Genomic DNA, 8,098 nt, shown 5'->3' with positions numbered 1-8,098 from the left:
GAATCTGATCATAAGTCTGGAATGTGGCCTGAGATTCTGCATCTCAGCAAGTCGCCAGGAGATGCTGATGCTCCTGGTCCAAGGACCACATTTTGAGCAATGAGGATATAAGAGAATCATAGCTATTAGCAATTATTATTGGTGGTGTTAATATGATCTCTATAGCAGAAGCAGCAATGCTGATAAGTGGCAGAGCTAGGAATCAAATCCACCACTATCTAACTCCCCTCTAACCCCCATGTTGCTCTGAAAAGGAGAAGAGTATGCTTGGAGCAGGGCAGGCAATGGTTTCAGAGTCATTATGCCATTGGTCTACCAGCCCAGTGACTTCCCTTGTGACATTTCAGCCCCAACATCCAAAAGGCTCCAGAAAATCATCCCAGCAGAGGAGTCATGGATTCATTATAGCCTCCATCACATTATCACATGCTGAGGACTTTCCAGGATGCCCAGAAAACGTCTGTTAGCAAAGACAGATTCAATCAAAAATGAAAATTGAGGCTTAATTTAGCCTGGGGAGGAAACCGATTAACCAGGAGAAGGGAGATTAACCCCCCGGGCCACATCTCAGGGGTGAGCAGGGCTGAGTGTTCTGTGTTCATTAGAATCAATTAAGCACTGTCTGCCCCAGGAATCACAGAGAGCAGTTTCTCTTAAGACTGAGCAGGCCCGGAGACAAGGGCACAGGGCTTAACTCTCATTGCTTCTCAGTGGAGGGTCAGGCCTGAATAAGCAGATATTTGGCTTTGTAGAGGGCTGCTGGCATTATTATTTTACACTTACAGCACTTTTGAGGCATGAGTGCTTTGCATTTTTATATTGATTTATCTTAAATACGCCAGTGGTCGTGGGAAAAGGAAGCAGAGAAAAATTCCAAAAAAAAGAAAGAAGTGGGCAGTCGTCGCATTCTAAAACCTTAGTGTCGGACCCTTTAGAAGAGGTGTGCATTGGAGCTGGGAGTTGGGGCAGGTGCCTCAGCAACTAGTCATGGAAGGTTGAGGTGTCCATTGCAAGTAATGATGTACTTGCAATCACAGCAGTTTAAAATCGGACTAATAAGCGGTACAACTAATAATTGCTACGATTCAGTTTCAGGTGCTGTGTTGAGCACAATAAATGCATTATCACAGTAAATTTTCCCCGTTGTCTTATGGAGTGTGGGTCTGTGACCCCTATTTTACCAAGAACTGGAGTGATGTTACTTGCCTATTTCCACAGGCAGAGGCAATGCTATAAACAAATCTACCTTTTTATACCAATTGAATCTTTTGGTAGAGACAAGATATTCAGTGACGCGGGCTTGGCGAGCCGAGGAGTTGAAGGAAAGATTTCTTGGACTCTCAAGGTCTCGTAGTGGTGCTCTTTTATTCAGAGAATAGCATGGGGACAGGACCCATGGGCAGTGAAGAGCTGCAATGTGATGAGGGTAGGGCTAAATTTATAAGGCATAGGTATGTGAGTTATTTTTTACTAGACAAAGGAAAGATCATGTAAAAATGTCATTAAAATTGTATCAGCGCAGGTGGGCTCTGGTTATGGTGTTTTTTGGTTTTTTTTTTAAAGATTGGCACCTGAGCTAACAACTGTGGCCAATCTTTTTTTTTTCTGCTTTATCTCCCCAAATCCCCCCAGGTACATAGTTGTGTATCTTAGTTGCAGATCGTTCTAGTTGTGGGATGTGGGACGCCGCCTCAACGTGGCCTGACGAGTGGTGCCGTGTCCGCGCCCAGGATCTGAACCCTGGGCTGCCACAGCAGAGCGCGCAAACTTAACCACTCGGCCACGGGCCCGGCCCCATATGGTGTTGTTACATTAACTTTAGATATGAATCAGCTCAGGATGTCCTATACTTCCGGGAGGATGAAATAGATTTGCAGGTAGGCCAGAACGCCTTGGTCTTCTCTCCCTGGGGCACCCTTGATCCTCATCATTCAGCACCAATCAGATCACAGAATTTGAGACAGACTGTGAAAGCAAAGAGAATGGAAGAGTCTTGTCATTATTGACCAAAATATAAGCACTATCACCCATTCCTTTTTAGTTATACAAAACATTCAACAGAATACTTGTACGCTCTATTTGTGGGCTGCATGCTAGAGGTTCAGACTAATTCTAGATGTGGCTATAGTTTCTTAATGCTTCTCTCATGCCTCCACTGAGATCCACACCCATATGAGGAAGGCAGTGATCATCTGATGGAATTCTCACTAGGCTTGGCATCACAAAGCCTGAGTTTGGGAGTTATTCTGTTTTCCTGGGTCTCTCCCACGTATACAAGAGGTACGCATGCTATTAAACCTCTGTTTTTCTCCTGTTAATCTGTCTCACGTCAATTTCATTCTTAGACCAACCAGAAGAATTTCTAAGGGTAGAGGAGAAACTCTACCTTGCCAACAATTGGCTTAGTCAGCAGGATCAAGTTTACTGGCTGGAACCCTGTGCTTCCTCCAGAGGCTGCTGCAGCTGGGAGATCCTGGACATCTGACAAAAGCCAGCTGAAGGCAAAATTTCTTACCAATTCAGCCTCCTGGATGTCTGCCTGTAGGGTCCAATGGAAGCAAGACTGGTGAGTTGTTTTCTTTCTAAATTTAGATTAGCAGGAGAAAATATCTGTGGAGTAAGCTCCTTGGATATAGCAACTCTGGTAAAAATTTGGTATGAGTACTCTTGTTTTTATGGATCCTTTTCCTCCAAGAGATGGTCGCTGTATATTTTTTTTTCCTCTGTCTTGTTCTATGTCTTGAGAGCTTGGCTTTATAACCAATGGGAACATTCTCTCTGGCAGAGGATGCTTGTACCAACATGCATTTTGTGGCCAGTGGAATAGACTGGGATTCTGAGCTTATTGGTCAGAAGCACAGGTAACAACCTGGGCTTGTGACTGGTGTCTCTTTGTCCAATTGTGCCAGCTCTCAGGGAAGTTTATCATAAGCGATCCCAGTCCATAAGGGGCCTTTGGTCATCTCAGCCATCATTTTCTCAGTGCTGATAAAGTCCCATCCCAGTAACATGTGCCTGATATCACAGATTAGTGCGTTTGTGAATGGAGGCATCTCATGTTCTCATGGGAAACCAGAGACACCATGTGGACTACACCATTCTTACTGCCTGTAACAACAAAAGGTCGTGGCTTTCAGCTATTGTCTTCTTGTTTGTCTCATTTTTTTGTCCTTTCTTTTGGCTATCTTCGGGAATTAACTTTCTTAATCTTGTAAGGGCTGGATCCTTTGCACTGTCTTGTGGAACGCCTCTTGCATCTTGTTGGTTTGAGTTAGTATTGAGATTAACAGAGCCTACTCATCGATGGCCAGAAAAATGGATCTTTTAAACTGGAAAAACTTCTAAATTGAAAATATTTTTAGAGAGCTCTCAGTCTAAATAATTTCCATGAAGTTCTAGAGCATAGAAACCTTTTGATTTCCATCTTAGTTGGAAATCTCCCTGACATAAAGAAGCAAGTTTAATTGGATGGGCAGATCACTCTCTTGATATTCAGGCTATAAACCAGTACTTTGGGAAATTGAAAACAACTGTCTTTGTCTTGCAAATCTCTACAAAACCAGAAATGTGGCTCTAGAAACAATTCAAAGCTCGCCTATCTTTACCATCCCTCAAACCTCCCCTATTCATCTCTACCTGCTTGCCGATGTTGGTTGCTAGAAACAGAATTGTTCTGCACTTAAAAGTTTAAATTACTCTAGACTTTTTTTTTTAAAGATTGGCACCTGAGCTAACAACCATTGCCAATCTTTTTTTTTTTCCTGCTTTTTCTCCCCAAGTCCCCCCAGTACATAGTTGCATATTTTTTTTTAGTTGTGGATCCTTCTAGTTGTGGCATGTGCGATGCCACCTCAGCATAGCCTGATGATCAGTGCCATGTCAGCGCCCAGGATCCAAACCCGTGAAACCCTGGGCCGCCGAAGCTTAGCACACAAACTTAACCACTCAGCCACAGGGCCGGCCCCTCTAGACTTTTGATAATAGGCAAATATGCCCCAAAAATACCTTTGAAAGAACTTGGACACTTTCTCTGTGCCTCTGCGACATAGATTTTCTATCCCTATCTTCTCTAGGACCTAGGAGACATGGCTTTCTAGGAGCCCTTCTTTGAAATGCAAACTTTCGGGAGATGTTTCTCTTCAGAAGAAAAAAGAGAGAGAAGTATTGGGATATTGGGCTAATGAAAAACCTTAAATGTCTTCTCTATAAATATTAGTAAAAATAAAAGCTATAAGCCCTCTGTTTGCATCTGTCTGTACATTTGTATGTGTCTGTATATGTGTGTTGTAGATATGTGATTGTTTTTTACCCTCCAGATGGTATAGTCAAAATTAACTTGTAAAGAGCTCTATTCAATTGGCTTTCAAACAAGGATTGAGTATTCTAAATTCTCAGAAATACGATAGAAATTAACCCAAATAAGTTTCAAGCTCGCATGATCTAGGATTTATCTATAGTAAATAAAAGCTAGTTTAAGTTTGTTGGTTTAATCAAGACAAACATGTCTTAGGAGTTATAAACATTGAATGTAATGTAGATAATTTTTATTCTACCTGAGTTTACTAGTTAAATTCATGTTATCTCTGTTGCAAAATTTGTCAGCAGGAAAAATAACTTAGAATGATGGGTGATTTTGTCTAATATCTCATGAAGTTTTCATGGGTAATTTAAACATAATATTTTTTATCTTATTCACCTGTAAAAATGTGCTTTTTATTCTTTATTGGTTTATTCTAAACACAATAATTGGAAGCAAATAAATTAAATAGATGTAAATGAGATAAGAGTTTATAGATAAATTTTTTAACAATTATATTTTACAGTATGTGTACATAAAAATAGCTTCCAAAATCTTTTTGGTAACTTAAGTTAGAGTTTTGCTAAGTTAGATTAAATGATGGGAATTCATTGAATGTCTAGATAATTTCCAAATAGGATAAAATACTGAAATGTTAATCACTAAACAAGTCTAAGTGTACCCACTCTTGACCTCTTACTACCAAGCAACTAAAGATATTTTGGTCTGTTAGTTTGTTTTATGCCATACTGAAAAGCACATCTCTAAAAATTATAAAATGTATTTATAAAATGTGCCAAGCCATGGACTGTTAATATAAAATATAGTTCACAATTGCTTACTTCTTAATTAGAAATTAAAGCTTCTAAGAGTTAAGAATTCTAATTAATATATGTAATTAAAGCTACTAGAAGTGATAAGAAAAGCAACTCTGTATGCAAGGAAAGTAGGATATGTTTTATTTTTTTAATTAAGAGAAGGTATGAAGTATGGAGATGTTTTTCTGTTACGGGGGGATAAAACTAATCTTTTCCTGGTTGTTTCAGAATGAGAAGAGAGAGAAAGAGAATCTTGCCTTGAGTAGTCAAGTTGGCTAAAATTGGATTGTTATTATAAGAGTTTTGCAAATAGGTTTTAATACCAATGGTGTACTTGTGTAAAATGGAAACTTGACTTTCTTTCATCTGATAAAAGGACAAAGTTTTCTTGGACTATTAGTCTGCTTTTGATAAGATATTGTGAAAAGTTTTCTTTACCCTTTATATAATCTGCCTAGACAAGAAGGATTCTGTGTTTAACAAAATAATTTTCTATGTTTGCTGTCTTTATCATTAGATCTTTGATTACTTAAGAAAGCTGAGGGGCCATCCCCATGGCCGAGTGGTTAAGTTCATATGCTCCGCTTTGGTGACCCAGAGTTTCACTGGTTTGGATCCTGTGCACAGACACGGCACCGCTCATTAGGCCATGCTGAGGTGGCGTCCCACATGCCACAACTAGAAGGACCCACAACTGAAATATACAACTATGTACTGGGGGGATTTGGGGGAGGAAGCAGAAAAAAAAAAGATTGGCAACGGTTGTTAGCTCAGGTGCCAATCTTTAAGAAAAAAAAAAGAAAGAAAGCTGAGTCTTTCCTATTAAAAGAGCTAAGTTTTTCCTTTTTACAAGCATTTAACTTTGTGTATTTGCCTTTAGCATCTTCCATTGTCACTTTAGTTATATGGATAACTAAGCATTGTTTCACAGTGACATATGATCCCTCCTGACCAAGTGTTTTAAATCTTCCTTGATATTTTTGACAAATTTCCCAAAATTAAGTTGCACATGAAGTCTTTTGACCTCAAACTAACTTTGAAATTTTCTGAAGGGCCCCTGGAACATTTCAAAAGATCTGATCTCTCATTATAAAAAGGGAGAAGTTAGAGCCAGTCTTGATGGTCTACCATTTAAATTTCAGTGCACTACAAAAATCAACTCAAAATGGATTAAAAACTTGAATGTAAAACCCGAAACCATGAGACTTCTAGAAGAAAACATAGGCAGTACGCTGTATGACATTGGTCTGAGCAGCATATTTTCAAGTCCCATGTCTGACCGGGGAAGGGAAACAAAAGAAAAAATGAACAAATGGGACTACATCAAACTAAAAATTTCCGCACAGCAAATGAAACCATCAACAAAACGAAAAGACAACCTAACAATTGGGAGAAGATATTTGCAAACTGTATATCAGATAAGGGGTTAATATCCAAAATATACAAAGAACTCATACAGCTCAACAACAATAAAACCAACAATCCAATTAGAAAATAGGCAAAAGATCTGAACAGAGATTTCTCCAAAGAAGATATACAGATGGCCAACAGGCATATGAAAAGATGCTCAACATCATTAGCTATCAGGGAAATGCAAATCAAAACTACAATGAGGTATCACCTCACTCCAGTCAGAATGGCTATAATTAACAAGACAGGAAACAACAAATGTTGGAGAGGGTGTGGAGAGAAGGGAACCCTTGTTCACTGCTGGTGGCAGTGCAAACTGGTGCAGCCACTATGGAAAGCAGTTTGGAGTATCCTCAGAAAATTAAGGATAGATCTACCATATGATCCAGCTATTCCACTGCTGGGTATTTATCCAAAGAACTTGAAAACACAAAGGCATAAAGACACTTGCACCCCTATGTTCATTGCGGCATTATACACAACAGCCAAGACTTGGAAGCAACCTAGGTGCCCATCAAGGGATGAATGGATAAAGAAGATGTGGTATTTATACACGATGGACTACTACTCAGCCATAAGAAATGATGAAATCCGGCCATTTGTGACAACATGGATGGACCTTGAGGGTATTATGCTGAGTGAAATAAGTCAGAGGGAGAAAGTCAAATACCATATGATCTCACTCATAAGTAGAAGGTAAAAACGACAAAAAAAAAAAAAAAAAAACCACATAGCATTGGAGACTGGACTGGTGGTTACCATTGGGGAAGGGGGGGGAGGGCACAAGGGGTGATTAGGGTCACATGTGAGAGGATGCACTATAATTAGTGTCCGGGTGGTGAACATGATGTAATGTATCCAGAATTTGAAATATGATGTACATCCGAAAAAAATAAAAATTAAAACAAATAAAGAAAGAAAATAAAATTGCTAAATTAATAGTCCAAAAAAAAAAAAAAGTTCAGTGCACTAGTCTTTGGCAGCCCAGGCTTGGTTCTTGGGCACAGAAACACAGCACTCATCTGTCAGTAGCCATGCTGTGGCAGCAGCTCACATAGAAGAACTAGAAGAATGTACAACTATACACAACTGTGTACTGGGGCTTTGGGTGGGTGGAAAGGAAGAAGATTGGAAACAGATGTTAGCTTAGGGCTAGTCTTTCCCCTGCAAACAGCAAACAAACAAATAGGGAGGGGGAGATGTTAAACTAATTAGGCTTATTTGATATGTTAAATTAGATGAAAGCATTGCAAAATAAGTGATGACAAACCTTCTTAGATTATATTTGTGTGAATAAATGTTATTAATATTAGTGTTTTAGAAATTATATACAATTTCTAAAATTCTCATATGTCCTGGTTTAATATGATTGGTCATAATCCTAGTTATTATTTTAAATGTCACGTGTTGTAGAAATAGCCAAATTTCCTTATTGCTTTACAATGAACTCTCATCTGACCTTTAATCAGGGCCATTTTTAAGTCTTTGTCATTTACAGATGGTTACTGTTTTACTCTGATTCTTTTGCAAATATGTTTAATCTTCAGAGAGATTCATGAAAGGACTCTGACAC

Source organism: Equus przewalskii, chromosome 1, assembly GCF_037783145.1.
Source record: "Equus przewalskii isolate Varuska chromosome 1, EquPr2, whole genome shotgun sequence".
Lineage (NCBI taxonomy): Eukaryota > Metazoa > Chordata > Mammalia > Perissodactyla > Equidae > Equus > Equus przewalskii.
The sequence above is the reverse complement of the archived record's forward strand: the minus strand, read 5'-3'. Positions refer to the sequence as shown.